Source organism: Pezoporus flaviventris, unplaced genomic scaffold (genome assembly GCF_033815535.1).
Source record: "Pezoporus flaviventris isolate CSIRO_AGI_PZ_B2104156 unplaced genomic scaffold, CSIRO_AGI_Pfla_v1 ptg000001l, whole genome shotgun sequence".
NCBI classification, from domain to species: domain Eukaryota; kingdom Metazoa; phylum Chordata; class Aves; order Psittaciformes; family Psittacidae; genus Pezoporus; species Pezoporus flaviventris.
Window position 1 is genome coordinate 2,726,976 of NW_026892549.1, and position 19,820 is coordinate 2,746,795.

The following is a 19,820-nucleotide window of genomic DNA, read 5'->3' on the forward strand; positions in this document are numbered from 1 at the left end:
ATGAATTCCTTGCTGCATGTTATCTTGTTCCAGTACTGCAAGCATTTCTTCATGGTTTTAAAGGTAGGTGAGGTAGATTTCATCAGATATGGCAAAAGTTAAACATGAAGAGAGTTGCTTTCACTACTGAAACATATTTCTCATTCCTTCAGGGCACTGTGTGAAGGAAAACCTTCTGAACTCGTTTGATTAAGAGCTAATTTAGGACTGCAATAGTAAAAGAGGGGGGTGAGGATGAAAAATCAATTTTTGGAAAGGGTCTTTTTGTTGAGGCTTTGTTTCATTTATAGGTTGAGAGACTTGCAGAAAAGCTGATCCCTAGTCAGCTCTGATTTTCCATTTAGCCATACTACAGAAATATTTGTATGAAACAAATAACAAATCCAAGCTTTTTTTGTTCTTGCTTTTGGGGTGTGGTGCTGTTTTTTGATTAGGAAAAGAAAAATATACAGCTTGATAATAAAAGTTCATAGGCTATTTTGTGAAAGGAAAAAAATATTTCAAAACGTTGGGAACCTGAAGCCTACACTGAGATGCAGAGAACATTTTTCTGCATGATTTGACAAACTTTAGTTAGTTTTAATTAAAATATTTTTGCTTTTGCAGAGATTAGGCACCACAGCTTGGTATTCATGGCAGATGAAAGGCAGAAAAAAAGGGAAAATTATTGCCTATTTTAAAAAGGCTTTTACCTGCTTGCTGTACCACCCTATTGACCATGCAAGGGTTTGGAAACATTTATGAATAAGACTGTCTTCTACTATACCACACATATGTAATCATGGGATTTTATCCTGCCACTGCAGAAGTCAATGAAAGAAAACTCATTTTGACTTTAATTAGAGAATAAATCTCTCCAGACACAGCAGATATGCTAACACATGTGAATAACCCTAAGAATCTTACTTAAGTCTAGCACCAAAAATGACCGGACTCTGGCTATCATACTCATCCAGTAAATGGGAAAAGGAAAGTTACTCTCATGCTATCTGTTTATAGGACAGGATTATAAAAGGATATGACAAATATTATTTACTTGACAGTCACTCCTGCATGAATTTAAATATTCTGCAGAGCTTAATATATAAGTGTTTGTAGATGCACTGTTACACAGTACCGATTATTAAAAAGGGTAATAGCACAATGAATTGTAAGGAAGCTTTCCAGTACTTCTTTTGGTAAGCTACTCATTGTCCCTTATATAAAGAGAAAACTGCCCAATGAAGTGTAATGCTGTGATCCTACGATAATTTTCCAAAGATAGATTAGGCTGAGTCACACATTATATTGGATAAGGGGGAGGGAAGGCTACACCCATCAAAATGAAAAATGAAGTGTGGTCAGCAGACATTTTCTGAAACAAGCAATTATAGAGAACAACTATCTGCTAGGCTGCTTGTAATCTGACAAATAATCATTAATTATTTTCTTTTAATATATTTATTGCCACCTAAAACTCATACCATGCATTTTAATAACAGTAATATCTAGCAATATCTACCAATATGTATTAGCTGTTACTCAAAGATGCCTTGATTTCAGAAAGACATATTATTACCCTGTGCTGGAAAGAGCAGCCGTGACATGCCACCACCTTATAAGCTTTCAGAATTTCAGTGCTGGAAATGAGCATTTATAACCAAGAGCAGTTACATAATGAAGCTCTCTGAAGTCTTTCTAGATACATATTAAAACTGAAATATTCAAAATGAAATTAAATTATAGAAGTCTTGACCTGAGGGTCAGGTTAAAAATGAATAACAAGGACATATGTGAAAACACATCATTCAGACTTGGAAAAAAAAATTCTAAATACTTTTCTAGTATAGCCTGCTGTATTATTACTACTTCCTCAACACTGAGGCCCCCAGCTATTTTAAGCTGCTGATAATATTAAAATGCATTTGACAAACATAAATTTTTAAGCAAAAAATGTTGAAATGCATTGGGAAAAGTAAGATTATGGAAAATACCCTCTGTCACAATCTTGAGGATGAACATTATTTACCTGGAGAAGGAATACATTCTTTATCAGCTAGAGAGCATTGCACAATATGTTAGCCTGGTCATCTTTGTCACATTATATCATCATATATTATGATTGTCCTAAGGCAGTGTGAGAAAGATCTCTTTGAAGGGGGGCAAAAAACAAAAGTTCCCATCTCCAGCCTTCTATTTTCATAGGGGACACTTCACAGTAATAAGGTTCTTCATAGCCTGGATATTAAGAGGCTCCTTCTCCCATGTGCTACAGGGCAATGAAAAGGACAGTGAAACCCTTATTGCTTTTACTGAAACCTTTGCTCCCAGTAGACATGGTCGTGAATGGATACCTGATTAATTTGGTTTGAAAAATAAAGTTATCTGTCTGGATAGAACTTTCTCTCTTGGACACTGCTGGAGATAGGAACTCTTCTAACCTGAGAGCACAAAGTTTAAACTTGGCCTTTTTATTGAGGCCACTGTTCCCACTGAAATCCATTCTCTTAGTGTTAATGTGCTATAACTAAGTGACTCCCTTATGCCAATGACTACTCATCTTGTGTGCTGTACTACACCTGGCTTCATGCCAAAAGATTGACTGCTTTTCTATATGTTGAAATGCCTCAAAATTAATGTTGAGTTATACTCTTAACTGATTCTGGATAGCTTTTCTGGAGTCACTATGTATGTTCAGGAAGGGTCTCAATACAATTTGCTCTCAGTTGTCACTGCATCATCAAATATAATGGGGTTGGGTACACACAGGATAGTAACTTGCATAACTACAGTAGTATTTGAAAAAGGAGAAATCACATAGATGAAATGTACAGAAGGTGAAGTTACATTTAATCTGTTTGCATTGCAGAGGGTTATAACAAATGTAGTTTTGATGTGTATTTGGAAGCTTTTTACTGTTCATTTTTGCATCAAGGTAATGGTGATATGTTGGTAATGTAGCTGTGTATTTGTACACTTTAGGCTAAAATTATTAAATTGCAGTGCTGAGATAGAAGACTGCTCAAACACACATTTCCTGACTAATCCCACAGCCTTTTGAAATGCATTAAATTGTGTAGTTGAGGGAACGGCAGTCCAGGAAGACTGACCAGGTACCCAACAGGTCAGCATGAAAGTCAAGTTTAGAGCTTGGGTAGGCCCAGATTACAGACATGCTGAAGGTAGTTGATCATCCAGACCTCTCAGTATAAAAAAAATCCAGTGTGCTCAAACCATCCTAAAACAAGTTCTATACAGAAACAAGATCACCTTCAAGAGTGGTGTCCCTCAGGGATTGGTGTTGGGACCGGTCTTGTTCAACATCTTCGTCGCTGACATGGACAGTGGGATTGAGTGCACCCTCAGCAAGTTTGCCAATGACACCAAGCTGTGTGGTTCGGTTGATACGCTGGAGGGAAGGAATGCCATCCAGAGGGACCTTGACACACTTGTGAGGTGGGCTGATGCCAACCTCATGAAGTTTAACCATGACAAGTGCAAGGTCCTACACCTCGGTGGGAGCAATCCCAGGCACAGCTACAGGTTGGGCAGAGAAGAGATTCAGAGCAGCCCTGTGGAGAACGACTTGGGGGTGTTGGTTGATGAGAAACTTAACATGGGCCGGCTTCAGTGTGCGCTTGCAGCCCAGAAAGCCAACCATATCCTGGGCTGCATCAAAAGGAGCGTGACCAGCAGGTCGAAGGAGGTGATCCTGCCCCTCTACTCTGCTCTCATGAGACCTCACCTGGAGCATTTTGTGCAGCTCTGGTGTCCTCAACATAAAAAGGACGCGGAACTGTTGGAACAAGTCCAGAGAAGGGTCACGAGGATGATCAGGGGACTGGAGCACCTCCCGTATGAAGACAGGCTGAGGAAGTTGGGGCTGTTCAGCCTGGAGAAGAGAAGGCTGCGTGGAGACCTCATAGCAGCCTTCCGGTATCTGGAGGGGGCCTATAGGGATGCTGGAGAGGGACTCTTCATTAGAGACTGTAGTGATAGGACAAGGGGTAACGGGTTAAAACTTAAACAGGGGAAGTTTAGATTGGCTATAAGAAGGAAATTCTTTCCTGTTAGGGTGGTGAGGCACTGGAATAGGTTACCCGGGGAGGTTGTGAATGCTCCATCCCTGGCAATGTTCAAGACCAGGCTGGATGAGGCCTTGTGTGATATGATTTAGCATAAGGTGTCCCTGCCCACGGCAGAGGGGTTGGAACTAGATGATCTTAAGGTCCTTTCCAACCCTAATTATTCTATGAGTCTATGATTCAATAAACCATCTTACAAAATGATAACATGCAAGTATCTGTCTTCCACTGGCTTCTGTCATTTTCCTAAAGGGTTATTTTGGAAATCTTTTATTTATTCCATGCTAGCATATAGAGGAGAACTGCACATTGCAGTCTTTTTGTCTGTTTTGTTTGGTTACTATCATGGATGGGCAGATACACAACAGGAAATCTTTCTGCAATACAATTAATTTTGTATCTCTGCCACTAGTTCATCTGAACTCAGTATTCATCTCACCGACTTCAAACAGGTTTGCAAACCTTTCCCCATTTCCTTTAGTTACTCCAAACTACTTCCCAGGTCCACTGACTTTAATTTTAAGGTGACACCTTTTCCAAAAGCTCAACTATTTTTCCTCCTATGGTCTCTAATCCATAGCAAGATATGTCCATTTTATGATTAAACCTTAAAGTCATAGGAAATAAGTGCATTCTATTCTCTAAAATCAAGACAGTATGCCCATTGGAAGTTAAGATTTTTAATGTTTACAATGTTCCACTAATACAATTTGACAGTCTCCATACAAATGCAGACTCCCTTTCAGTGCTGCATAAGTGCATCTAACTTACTTAGGCCCCACCACTTTTTCAAGATCCACCTTAGAGCCAATATACCATTTAAATTTCATTCCCTGTTTTGGGATAAAAAGGGCACAAAGACACCAGGCTAGCTCATACCCCACAAGCTGAGATTCATCTTTGGTAATCTTATTAAAATTAAAAAGATGACCTGTATGAATTAGTGCTGGAGAGGTAATAATGCAGACCTATTGCACAGAAGTATTATTAAACATCCACTCTTGATCTTCTTTTTCACCAACAAAAATGGGGCTATTCTTCTCTTGTACAGCAGAAGTGCAAGTTAGGCAGGGATTTAAATCCTTACCTCTGCTACTTGCTTACAGAACAGGATTCAAATGTCTGTTAATTTGCTGAGGCAGGTGTTTCTGTTCATCTTCTCTAATCACCCCCCTATATTTTGCATTTCTCAGGTTCTATAGGGGCATTGAGTTAACAAGTCCAGTTCATATTTCAGAGGAAATGTAATCAATAAATTACCTCTATTAGTATGATGTCTACACACAGGGGTTTTATTATTAAGGATATTTTGAAAGGTTCACTGAATATTACACATTGAAATAAGTGTTTGTTGCCTGGGAGCAATTTCCAAGCTGTCTTCTGGGAACTAGGACACACTTAAAAGGATTTAGTGGTGGAAATCCTTCATTTAGAAAATCCATTTCTGCAATTCACATGTTAAAGAAATAGAAAATGTTTCTTTGCCAACTTCAACTGCACTAAATGCATGTGAATAGCTCCCCACCCCTGAAACAGCTAATTCCTGCAGAAGTTCATCCCAGAGATATATTTCTGAGCAGGTGTTTTGCTTCACTGTTCACATCTTGAATTGTGTGCAATCCATCATATCTATCATTTTGCCCTTACACAGTCAAGGAATACTCTCTTTTCAGTTGAGTGAGCTGGGAAAGAAGAGTGCATCACTTCTCATTTTAAAACATTCCATAGTACTCGGTGCCTGTGTATGTCTGAAAACAGTAAATGTGTAATGAAATAGCTGGGAAAACAAAGCACAAATTACCACATATATCATGCTCCACATTTACAGTAGCTGAGCAGTTGTACTTTGGAAGTGCTTCCCTCCCTTCTCTCATTCCTCATCATTGCTGCTTGTTGGTTTTGTCCTTGTTCGTAGAAGTCACAAAGTCCTTACATCTGTCATGCCATCATTTCTCAGAAATTAAGATGATCCAAACCAGAACAAAACAGAAATTAAGATGACCCAAGTACAGAAGGAAAGTGTCTCTAGGCACTCATTTGGGAGGTTTCTTCCTCTGGCTCTTCCTCATGCCTTTTTCTAGGTGAGGATTTGGGGATGGGGATGAGGATCTAAGGGATGGGGGAAAGAATGATGGGAAAAGAAGGGATGTCTGTTACTGGGTCTTATTTTAAAAGACAGCTCCTATCTCAAACTTGATTTGCAAGACTAGCATCTTTACTGAGGAAAGTCATGAGTATTAAGAAAGAGAGGATTTCCCTACTTGAAATCAATAAATGAAAAGTCCAAGTATCCAATTTGTTTTGCTGCTATCTGATTTTCAGAACTAATTCTACCTTTGTTTCTATAGAAATTAAATATGATGACAGAAGAATTGATCAAATTCCCAGGACCAATTCTAGCTGTAGACAACTCGAGCTTTTAAATATGCTCTCTGTCAAGACACCTCCAGTGTGATTTCAGGCCTATTTTTTATTTTCCCTAAGACTTCTCTATCTATAAATAGGGGATTATACCTCCATGTCCCATGTGCAGATGGTGGGCTAAATCTTTTAATACTATATGACTCTCTGATGTACAGTACAAACTCTGAGGTTTTAGACACAGGACAGAGTATAGCATTTTGCATCTAAAATATTTCCATGTGAAGTTAAGGGGGGCTACAAGAATTCTGGAAAGCGCCTGTAGTGTTAGGACAAGGTGGAATGGCTTTAAATTGAAAGAGGGTTTAGATTAGATATTGTGAAAAAGCTCTTCACTATGAGTGTGGTGAGACATTGGAACAGGTTTCCAAGAGAAATTGTGGATGCCCCATCTCTGGAAGTGTTCAAGGCCAGGTTGGATGGGGCTTTGAGAAACCTGGTCTAGTGGAAGGTGTTCCTGTCCATGGCAGTGGGGTTGGAACTAGATGATCTTTAAGGTACCTTCCAACCCAAACCATTCTATGATTCTAATCATAGAATCATAGAATCAGCTAGGTTGGAAATCACCTTTAAGACCAAGTCCCTTACCCTTACCTTAGGACTGCCAAGACCACCACTAAACCATACCACTGAGGGCCTCATCTACATGGTTTTTGCACATTTTCACAGAAAAAAGTTTGCATCCAAGCAGTTTTCTGAGCATTCTAATTGAGAGGTTATTTTGCTGAGTTTTCTTGGTGTCTTTGGCAAGTTTTTCACACGTATAATGGCCAAGCATTTCCTCAAGATCTGCGTGAAAGACTCCGAAAGATGTTTTGGCTGTAAGACCCCAACAGAGACTTTTTTTTCCCCTATCTTGCTGCTTTAAACCTAGAAACAATGCCATAAAGCAAGTTTCTACACATGTTTCTCTGGGTTACTGGAATTTAATACAAATCAGGCTGCTCAATGGACACCAAAACTAGTTCCAAACTCAGAGGAAGGCTGTAATTTGTGAGGAAAGTATCAGTGCAAAGGAGTCTGACAGAGTAAAGACAAAGCTCAATAGCATTTTAATTATCTGGGATTTCTCTCTACTCACATAAATGTCCAGTGGAAAGCTAATGGAACTACTTCTAGGAATAAGGCAAAACTCTGAAGTTTTCTTAGGGAACAAGTAAGAGACTATTTGGGCAAGTCATGTTTGCAGGGCCACAGGGTGTTAACATTTCACAAGGAGAGGCATGTATTTCCCCATGTATTCCTATGGCAGTAGACCAAAAGGCAGTAGAAAACACTTCTAAATTTTTGACTAGGGGATGAAGAATATATCCTCAAATATTACAATATTGACCAAAATCTTAATGCTGGTTGAGAACCCTTTTAATACATGCTTCCTGTAAGCCTGGAGTAAACAGGCAAACTGACACAAGGTGGAAAAAGCAAGCAAGTTGCAGAGTAAGACAGTAGCAAAGGCAGGATTAGACTGCCTGTCTCCTGCAAAGTGACTCACTGGGCCAACTTTTTCTCAGAGTACAGCTGTACTCAGTGAATAACCAGAGCAAACCTCTGGGTTGAGCATTGTGATTCAAAAAACTTGCTTCCATCTTTCAACAACTTGCCTCCATCTTTCAATGCATATTCCACCATTCCAAACTAAAAGGTGGAGTACCCACCACAACAGAGTAAAATCATACAACCCAGAATTTATCATTCTGTATTTGCTTTGCTTTATTTTACTATAACATTCTGCACATCAGTTTGTTTGATTGGGTCACTTTGCTCAATGAATTTTGTCTTCCTTCCAAACAGATGGTGTGAGCTTAGGAATGGTTTTAATAAAATTCTTTGTGCACTGGTTATATGGCACTTATTTGGCAAATGTCACTCCACAGACACACTTTAGGTTTAAGATGATACTGTAATGGCTTAAATCTCCTACCAGCTGCCACGAAATTAGAGACATATTAATATCAACAGAGAAATTAGGAGTGCTGGTAATTCAGTTGGGAACTTGAGGGAAAATTTTATAGGTATTTGGAATATTTGCAGTGGGAAGGGATTGTGAAAGTCTGCCCTAATATTAGACAGTAATAATATTAAGTCTTGAAAGTCTGAAATAGATTTTGTCCTTTACTCTCTAAGCTGACTATCCAATGCATGTAGTCTGTATTTTTAATCCTGACAACCTGGAAGGAATGCCAGCAAGGTGTATATATCCTAGGTGAATATTATTCAATAAACTGTCAGCAAAAGGTTTTTGAAAATAAAGTGAAGTTTATGCCATACAGGGCTCTATCTTGTGAAGCATCTCTAAAGTGGGAATTTCTTAACATGTAGATAAGGCTTCTATATTGCACCAAACTGTAAGACTGGAGACACAACCACACCTCACCAACTAAATCTGCTTTGCTTCCCCACCTCTATTCCAATTAACAGACTGGCCTTTACAACCAGTCCCAAATACCTGGTCAGTCAGAGTGAGGTAAACCTTATCATTTCACAACCTGAACCACATAGAGAGAAAGTACAGGCCAGAAAACAAAACACAATGCAGAGATCACAGTGTAACTGAGGAATGCAGTGAGAAATGTGCAGAACATAATGGGCTATGGACTTCTAGGAGAACTTGCAGGAGGGAGCACTTGGGCAGGCCAGAGAGCAGGGATGTCCCCATGTAAAATCAGAATAATTCAAAGCAAAGAGAGAAGAGTGCAAATTCAGGCACTGTTCTGGATTTTGTGTTCAGAGTGACTGCAGAGGCATGCTATTATTTTAATGAGATATATTAATCTTCCCCTTTCACCTCCCTAATGCCCCAGACATAACTGAATTTAGCAGGGCTTTGTACTGGAAGTGAATGATGTGGATGATATGCTACAACACTTAAATGCAATTTCAACAAACTTCCCCCGTGGGTAAGGCTGTGCTACTCAGTTATTTTTACTACTACGGCCAATGGGGAAATTATATTTTCTTTTGGAATATATGCGATTGGTTGTGGTCTGAGATGGGATATCACAGTAGCTGGACCACTACTGTGCTCTCTTACGGCAGCTCCTATGTTTCAGAAAGCATGAACATTATTCAATAGCTGCAAATGAACATATAAAAGTTAAGAGGCTTTTTGAAAATGATGTTTTTCAGCCTGCAATATTGCATTAATTACACCACAGAGGTATGAGAAACTATCATTAGTGTGATCACACTATAATGAAGGATAAAGAAACCATTATAAGTAGAAGGCACAGAGTAGCCAAGATAATTAGTAGGTTTTCTGTTGAAAACAGTAATGGTAAAAAGGCAAAAGAAAAGAAAAAATAGTGTTAAATAAAAAAATAAAGGGGCAACTTTTAATATTATGAGAGGTTTTGAAAATAGGGCAGCTAATGGGGATAGTCACACAAAGAGCTCGTTATTACAAATCTGCATTATTAGTTTTTCAAATCACTGCTGGATATAAAAATCACAGTTTACAGACTGTAGAGAACCTAATTTTTAACTGTCAATCTGTAGAAAAATGGGTCTATATCAAATCAGATTCAATAACCAGCAAGTACACTTGGCTAAATATCTCCTGATACTCAGAGCTGAACTAATGGCTATCATTCTGATCGTAACAGGAAACTGTAGTCCCAGTAGATCCTCTTCTGGAACTTGACATTTTGAGATGTGATTTGGAGGAGGGCAGATGTATATATTGTTATTATTTTTTTGGGGAAATGAGCTATAATAAGCAGCTGCTAGCCAGCAAACTTTTAAGAACCTCCAAAGCTAAAGGTGAGGCTTGTCCAGCCAGTCACTGGATTGGCTGGATTTTCTGAGCCTTCTAGACATTAAAAACAGAGTTTAACAATTCCATTGGGTTGTGACCCACTACTCACTCTGAATCACTACTCCCAGGAGCTACTTCATGATGTGTTATCAGAGAAGTAGTTACTAAAGCTTTCAAAATTACCAAACAATATAACATCTTTTTTATCTGAATGAAGAAACCCCCAGTGACTTGTTTGCCCAGTTTTTATAACAGTAGTCTTTTTGAGATAGAAAAGTGAAAAGACTAGCAGCATCTTCAAAGATAGCTGTCCAATTGCAAACTTGTATGCACAGATTTGTGGTTACATTTGGTATGTATCACCACCAGACATGATGACTGCTGCGACCATGTGTGATTGCTGTGACTGCATGATAGCCAATTAATTGAACAAGTGAAATGCTTTCCCAGTTTACCTAAGCCTGGTGACTACACCTGCAGACCAGGTAATCAACCATGAAGAGCTATTTGCACATGAAATTGGAGATATTGGTAACATGTAGTCTAATATACAATCAGATACCAAAAAGGGAAGCTAGGAAAACACAGAAGTGGTGTCTAGGTCTGCCTTACAGAACAGTGTTCTTCAAAATGTTTCACGTATTTGGGAATGCATGAAAAAACGTCTTGCAATAGAAAGATCTCATATAAGGATATACATGCTTACATATATACATGCATATATGTACATCAATACACATATATGCAGGCATGTATTTGCATACATATATATGTATATACCTACTATAATGAATGAGTAACTCTTGCCTGGAATGTCAAGGATTTATCTGTAAGTGAGCAGAACTGTATGACCACTAGCAGAACAGGGAAGGACTTCAGTATTTGATTTGTGACATTGTGATTTCCTTGGCTCTAATTGAGCAAACACTGGTTCACTGGGCTTGACGTTGTTCTTGTACTGCTATAAAGCTGAAAAAACTCTGTCAAGGGCAGATGACCTTTGTGTACATAAACAAGGAGAATTATGTCCTCCATTGAATAAAAAGCATGAAGGAGCACTTTAAGACACTAGCAAGGAAATTCATTAGGTTTGGATGTTGTCTTGTCCTCCCTAAAGGTTATGATTGTGACTCCAACAGAAAGTTCATCTGGACATAACTTTTAGAGGTTTTCATTTGGTGATTTTCATCTTGTTTCGGTTTTATTTGTTTTACCTCCTACATGCCAAGTACTGTATCTGGGCAGTAGCTCAGATATATTCTGTTAAAAATAATTATTATTCTCACAATGAAACTGCCATCTGATCTACATTATACGAATAGATCTTAAAAGCAAAAGAAATTACTTGAGTGGCAAAAGCATGAAGTAAACTCCTAGGACTTCTATTCTAAGCAAACATTACCAGTCCTAACTATGAACTTAAAGGATTTTTCTTCCTTCCACTAGTACCTCCTGTTCCTGTAGAGGCCTCTATCACAAGACGCAATAGCAGTTTTCAGTGGTGAACTTGGACCTCATGACAGAAGCCAAACAAACCTTCCTTTGAAGACCAGACTCTTACACTGATAAACATAAAACTGATGATACCATGTGTTTCCTTGTTTTAAAAGCAGACAAGCTGGGGATAGTAGCAGAAGCTTGACTTTTTACTTTAAATGCATTATATAATTTAATATTTTTTCCAGTGGGTTTTTTGGAGCCATTCTGCACTTACAACAGCAGAAGACAGTCGAATGTAATAGCAATGATTAAATGCAAATGTTGCTTTAGGTGTTACTAATGGAACTTGGGGTCCTGCTTTTACAAACATATTCAGTTTGCTGCTCAGTTTTCTGTTAGAACGTTCTCCCTTCCCCTGGCTTTAATTTGTTTCTGAGTACACAGAGTAGGAAAGAAAAATGCTTGCTGCCTTGACTCCTACCTTACCTCTAAGCTGCATGCTCTTCCATAACCAAATAGGGAAGAAAAACGACCTTTTAAATTGTTCTGGCGCACAGTATCTTACATTCCAAGGCACTCCACAAATCAGTATGATCATGTTTCTCCCACATTCAATTTACATCCCTGGTTTCATCATAAGACTAATAAGATATTTGTTAGGTCTGTCAGGTTTCAAATTATCTGACTGAGAGATTCTGGATCTGATACGCTCTCAAAACATTCATAACCAACTGTTCTAAATCTTCTAAAAAAAAAAGAAAATTATAAAAAAAAGTTTCCATTTGGTATGGAAGCTTTTTTACAAAAAGCAATAGTTATGTCTCACTGTTATAGGTCCAAAGAACCTTCTTCATGCTAGCATCCCTCATTCCTTACAAATTACAGCCATTTTTGTAAAGCAGTCTTACATCTTCATGCCACAGACATAGGAAGAAGTAAAGCCAGGTCCTTCCAGCCCGAGAGAGTGAACTTATCACTGATTTAGGAAGGAGAGAAAAAAAAAAAAAGTGTTTAGAATGCACTGGAGAAATTTATTAGGGCCCTAAGCTCCCTCTTCAAGTTATCAGCCTACACCTTGACAGTGTCTGTACTGCTAACTGACATGAATCTCATGTTCATACCATATTAGGTCTTGGATTTATGTAAAGGGATTGAGAGAACCTATGCCCAGACGTGAATGCAGATTATGTTCTATAACGCAAAAGACAAGCCAAGAGGATTAGTACTCAGTCCTAATAAATCTCACCTCTAATTTCTTCATGGGTGAACAGAAAAATTCTGCTTTACATCCAGTAATAGTGAGTCATGTGAGGAGCCTGATACCAAAGGAGCATCCTATTGACACTCTTTTGAATTACTGGGCTCACAAGGGCTCATGTGAGTGCAAAACTCATGGATGTCTAAGGCCTGTACACCATCTGAGAGAGTCTGAGATGGAGAACACCTCATGTGTAAGAGCAACATATGTTCAGAATACCCAACAAAGTAATGGTTACTAAGGAACTGCTAGAGGATTGTAACAATGAGCAAGGAGGCCCAAACATTTCTTTAATCTTTATAGCCTTACCTATATAACTGGTATAATTCAGGAAGGAGCTGGCAAAGTATGCTATCATACTCTCCTTTAGATCATGCTATACCCTCAGCTTTACACACCAGGAAATATTGATTCCTTGTACTTAAAGCATCTAAAAATAGCAGGTAAGCAGTCTACCCTGGCACCAGAGCTGCACACCGATCTCTAGAGACATCCAGGTTCTTAAATGTGATGACTTAACATCAGGCCCCAGGTGAGCCTGGTCTGAGCCATTGAGGCCTGTTAGCGCCCTCAGGGTTCTGAAAACTTCACGTTAATGGTTCCTGTGAGTTGGAATATTTTATTCCATATTACTTAACCAAAGCCCTTCAGACTTTGCATCTAGTATTTGTTCTAATATTGAGATGGCAGTACTCTTTATTTACAGATGAACCTTCCACTTGCTTATCAACTTATTCAAAGGCAGAAAATTTCCAGCTGACAACCAAACATTTCTGCTAAGCAAGCTAGCATAGTTTTGCTTTTCTACTTCCAGTTACCTCTCAGTCAGCATAAGCTGTAGGTGAAATATCATAGGTAAAACATATAGTTAAAATTATATCAACACACCCAATTAAGCCTAGGGTTTAACTAAACCTTTACTACTGCTATGCTCTTAATCTATCAATCTCTTTATATGCACTGTCAGTAAAATCCATTGAAGTTAATGAGGCAAATTCCACAGACATAGAAGAGTTCTGAATCATGCTGTAAATTATTTACTACTGAATTATTTTGGGCCTGAGTGTGGTTTAATTTTTGCAAGGTAACTTGGAGGAGTAAATAATATTCCTGATTATTACTCCTAACTATACTCTGGACCAACACTAGGAGAAATAAACAGCCAGTGCAAGAATCACTCAAAAATCCCAAGGCTTCCTCAAGTCTCTCAAACCCTGATTTTTCTGAATAAAACTAGGTATCTATGTCTATAATCATGTTTAGACACAATTCATCATCTGTTCCAAAGCAGATATCTTAGAAGGCAATTTTCAGAGTGAGCAGCACTAGGAACATGTAAAGCTCAGTTTCAGGACTTCAGCTGTCAGCATTTTCTTGGGTCACACACTCAAGCAAGTCAGCACACTTGAAGTATAAGCCATACACATGCATGCTCCATGTTTTTCCACTCATTCTCACTCTTCATCTTAGTCATCACAAACACTTTTGCAGAAAGACCTTGTCTTCAAGCACAAACAAGACCCTTTATATAATAAAATGCATGGGAAACAAGGTGCATACAGAGAAAAGAGTAATCTCTGCGAGACAGTTTTGAAAGCACCAGGGTAATTTTCTGCGTCAAAAAGGAAAAGAGCAGAAAGCACACCCAGCAAATAAGTCTGTATCTCCACCATTAGACTCAGTTCATAGTAAACACCATGTGAATCAGTTCTGCTATCCCATACACATTCCTTTAATTGGACAGCACTCTCTCACCTATATGGTGCATTACACTCTCACAGTCTGTTGCTACAGTATCTACTACCACTCATGAAGGCATTTATGTCATGGAGGATGACATGGAATGGCACAGGAGCCAAAGAAGAAAACATTTAAAAGCTGCCAGGGAAGCAAATACAGCAGATTTCTACACTCTTCTTAGCTCCATTTTGCATGAACTCTATACATTCGGGTTATATGACTGTGAAATTGAAGAATTCCTGAAAAAGATTCCCAAACACACCCAGAATGACCCACTCCACTCACCATAATCCTATGATTTATTTACTTTTGTCCAATGAGAGTTTATTTCCTCATAATTCAGATAACTTTCACAGTTTCCTCCTCCTTCTTGCTCTTTGGTTCTTTGGCTCTCTTACCCTTCAAAGAATATCTCACTCTGAGTGTTGTAGTACATTTGGAACTAACAAGATCCTGTAAGTGCAGAGAAAGGGCAAATTACTATATTGATTTGGTATATAGAATCATAGAATCATAGAATAGTGAGGGTTGGAAAGGATCTTAAGATCATATAGTTCCAACCCCCCCCCCCCCCCCCCCCCCCCCGCTATGGGCAGAGACACCATGTCACCCAAGACTCCGTCCAGCCTGGCCTTGAACACTGCCAAGGATGGAGCATTCACCACTTCCTTGAGCAACTTGTTCCAGTGCCTCACCATCTCATAGTAAAGACTTTCTTCTTTGTACTTAACCTAAACTTCCCCTGTTTTAGGTTGAACCCATTACCCCTTGTCCTATTGCTACAGTCCCTGATAATTGATACCTTCTAACTTATGTGTGAAATATACCTTACAGCTGAATATTTATCAATCAATATAAACTGCATGAAATCATATTTTATCATAACAACTTCCTGCAATCCATCAGGATTAGTAATAATAACAATTATAAAAGCTTTTAAAGTAAAAGGTTAAAAGTTTGATGAGAAAGTATCATGTTTTTCTAACCACTAAGAAGGATCTTCTTGAGAAATAATCTCAAATCTCAATAAAATAATTCTTGACTTACTTTAGCAGAAACTGGATTCACAGTGACCTATTTTCCCAGGTACTGTATATTCACCTATGAAAAAATAAAAACAAATCTATGGTAGGAAGTGGAAGTATTTACACCTCTGTTCTATGAGTGGCAAATTAAATAGGCAATTAAATCTCATTTCAGCTATAGACAAAATTCCACCGCAGTTTTGCAGAACCACACTTTCACCTCTGGATATGTGTCAGAAGCTACATACCAAATGATAACAGAAAAGGGAACTAAATTCACAGCCCCTATATTTTGGACTATTTAATTCATCATAATTCTACCTATATTCTGCTGATATATCGAAATAGTTACTGGTTCATTATGAGCTAAACAGAACCCATGTATTCCTGTCAAGAACTGAAGAATCAATACATACCATCACCCTTTATTCAGATCTGGCTAGTGTTAGGTTCAAAAGAGAAATTTTAATATCTTAATCTTAATGTCAAAAAATGAGAGAAGCCAGTTAAGATTTTTCAGAGAGAACATATTATTTGTCATTGAACAGATACCTGGTGCTGTTAAGTGTACTGAAATTGCCACACGAACCCAGGCTGAGAAAGTTGTTCTGAAAGCTGTTCAGCCTGGAGAAGAGAAGGCTGCGTGGAGACCTCATAGCAGCCTTCCAGTATCTGAAGGGGGCCTACAAGGATGCTGGGGAGGGACTCTTCATCAGGGGGGTTGGTACAGATTTCAGAACTTTCTTACTTTTCTTATTAGCTCTTTTTGATGTTTTGAGACCAAAGAGTGACTAATTTTCTGGATAATAATTCATGTATTTTATATTTAAGTATCTCTGCCCATATGCAGCCACATCTGTGAAAAACAAATAGCAGGTGTTTCATTTTTATGGTTTCCTTATGTATATTTTTGACAAGTCCATTTATTATTCTAAAAGAAAATGAGTAATCTCTGAGCTCATTTGATTTGAATAGAGTACTCTATTTACTATCATTAGTATTCCCACTGCAATAGCCTGTCCATTACATAACTAGATACATTTAGCTAACGAAAATAAAAATGTTCTGTGCACCATTTGACTTGATCCATAAAAGAACAAAACTATTAGACCAATATTGCTCCATTTTATTAGTTTTCACAGAACCAATTTTAAATCAAATGTTGTTCAAACTTGTCACATGATAACACCTGTATGCTTACATACTGCAGCTAATAAAACCTTGCAGATGCAGCCAATGAACTCTTTTTGTTTTATGTTATTGTGATGTGACAAGAAGAAAAAACTTCAGCCCAACACCACTGTGATTCTGAATCATCCATAAGCAGACATGTGTGATTTCATTATGCTGAGTTTGTTATGTAGGTAGGAATGGCTATTGTATATAATGGAAAACAACAGTAGAAATAAAGCAAGGAAGAGATGGATCCCTTCTAAAGTACCTTTCTCTTCCAACAGAGAATTAGCAGTTGCTTTTGATTAATACATAAATGAGAGACTTTCCAAGATGATGTTTTAGGAAGAGGAAGTCATCCTTCAGAAAGTGACCAATGTCCCTATGATCAGTGAATCATGACTCAGAATTGTCAGGGACCCAATGCCATTTATTCAGTGTTAAGAAGCATAGTTTGGATAAGACATAAATGTCTGGGGAAGAGGTAAGAAGAAATATCTTAATAAGTTTCTGAGATTTAGATATAATAGGTTATCATGTGCCATTATATACAATTTTAGATAATTACCTAAAGATAGATGAATTAAAATGGATGCAGAGGGTCATACCCACCCATAGAAACATCTGGCTCATCCACAGTGGTAGATTCCTACTGCAGCGTCAAAAGGATGTAGAATTATTTTCTTTCTTCATTATACAGAGGCCTTGTGAATTCTACTGACCCAGAGGTGATTATTTGCAGAAGTGGGTGAAGGTAATTTTGTCTGCAGTACCATTCTTGAACATTTAACTCAGAACAGAAAGTGACTGTTTAGAATACAAACCCAAGAACAGAAATCTTAGGGCTAAGTTATTAAATAGAAAAGACTTGCATTCAGACCAAAGAAGGATGTTAGAATCTCAGCAAAGAGGTAACAGCTGGAATTTTCTTTTCATTCTTTTAATGAAAGGAGGAGCGTGTAAAATCTACAGTGCTCTTGACAAAGCTTGAACAACTTTGACATTAAGTTCCAACAAAGCTCCAGTCAAAGATCTGGCTTTATTGAGGGTGACAGGTATCAACAGATCATAAAACCCAGTCTCTCCTCTATACATGAAGGGGTGTGAGAGAGTGGCTGTGCAGGTGCTTGGCTGCCAGCCAGGGCCAAACCAAAATATTGCCAGAGACTGGCGATACAAAGCACACAGATGCTTTCAACCTGAACCAGTTGGAGCCACTTAAAGATCCCTCTTTTAGAGGGAACACTGGGCACAGAGTTTCTCTGTGCCCTTAAGCATGTCTCTATGGAGTTTGTTTGATTTAGTTATCAGTACTGTGACCCCCTAGTTCACTCAGTGCCTGTGAAATTGTATCATTTGCATCATCAAGTCTTGAATTTGCAGCTGTCAATATAAAGCAAATTTGTTGTTGGTTTTGGTCTTATGAGAACATGTATTATTTTTTTGAAGCTGGAGTTTTAGCTCTTTTTGGTGACATCCTTTTAGATCAATTAGGGTTAAAAATAGGATATGAAATTATGTTTCAAAATAGCTCATGCTGCAATTATATTAAAGTCCTTTGCTCTATAAATAGTCTTTTAAAACTGAAATATCTCTTAAAGTCTTTAAGGAAAAAAAGACTTCAAAGAAGCAATTGTCTTTTTTTCTTATCAACCAGTGGTGAAGTAAAGCCTGTCTTTATCATTTTGGTAAGATGTTGCCTAAGCATTGCCAGATAATTAGCAGTTTTCCAGTTAATCTCCATATTTTAAAACTTCAAATAGCTTTTTATTTCAGAAAACAATTAAGGATTGTCTATAAACTTGATCCATTTTACCTACGACATCTCAGTATTTGCGATGAAGCAATTACTGATAATAAAATGTCTACCAAATTTTCATACAGAAACTTTCCAGTAGGCAGAGAATAATTTAGAAGTAAACATTTTTTGAAAATTATTACACAAGTTACACATTCAAACAGCAACAATATATTCACCTTCAAAATGGAAATCTGGGTTAGAAGTAGTAAATATCTTCTGTGAAACATTCCTCAAAGAAGTAATGTCCTCAAATTTTAAAGCATTGTTTACACAACAAAACAATTTTATTAAGGGTTTGACTATTGTTCTTTGTTCAAGTTTAAACTACAGGCTTTCCTCTTTACAGTAGAGAAAAAGGATCTTTTATGGCATATTTTACAAGTCATCATACCATTGTTTTGATTGTTAGGGAGCAATCTGCTGTTTTTTCTTACAAAACCTGAGTCCTTTCCTTTCTCTTTTCCTGACAGATTATCTCTTTTCCAGATGAGAGTCTTATATAAAGAAGTGAACACGTGGTACTGCGCTTGCCTTCTTCTTTCCACAGGAATTGTGTGGCACTTTATGAGTTTCTGAAGAGGAACACTGCAATACTGAAAGGCAAAATCTTGGCCAGATATTCCTGGGCACTTATATCTGTTTTGTATTGAACCAAGTAAATCTCACTGTTTGGAAGAGTGGCCTTGAGAGAGACTGGGGGCTGTGCGTGGGACAGACACATTTGTAAGATTCAAATTCCCAATATCTGTAGGTAGTGAGCAGCCTGAGAAACACTTTCTCAACAAGCTTTCTCATTGAATGCTTGTTATTTTACCTGTTGATACGTTAAACTTCCAGTTTCACATTACATATTCAAGACTACTGAACAGAAATGTGTGGGAAACAAAAGCTGGTCAGCTGGTCAGCTGAGAAGCAAGTAAAAAGTCCAGAACATGTTTCCAAAACCTTCAGATAGCTTGACTACCCCAAATATCCTGCAGACCAACAGAGGTGCTCCGAAACAGATTTTTGTCTCTGTCCAAAGAACTGCTGCCACCAAATACACGTGGGTTACAGGCACTTGGCCTACGAGTTTATTGACGAGTTTATTTTGCCGAGGTCAGTGTCTCCAGGGAGGAGCCTTCAGTACCGGAGAAAGGGGAAA

At 38.1% G+C, this 19,820-nt stretch overlaps 1 long non-coding RNA gene across 1 annotated transcript in view; it reads right to left on the minus strand.

Annotated features, from left to right (window-relative positions):
- Positions 1-19,820, minus strand: part of LOC133273976 (uncharacterized) — a 929,536-nt gene that overhangs the window by 505,731 nt on the left and 403,985 nt on the right. The gene's annotated exons all lie outside the window — the stretch shown is intronic.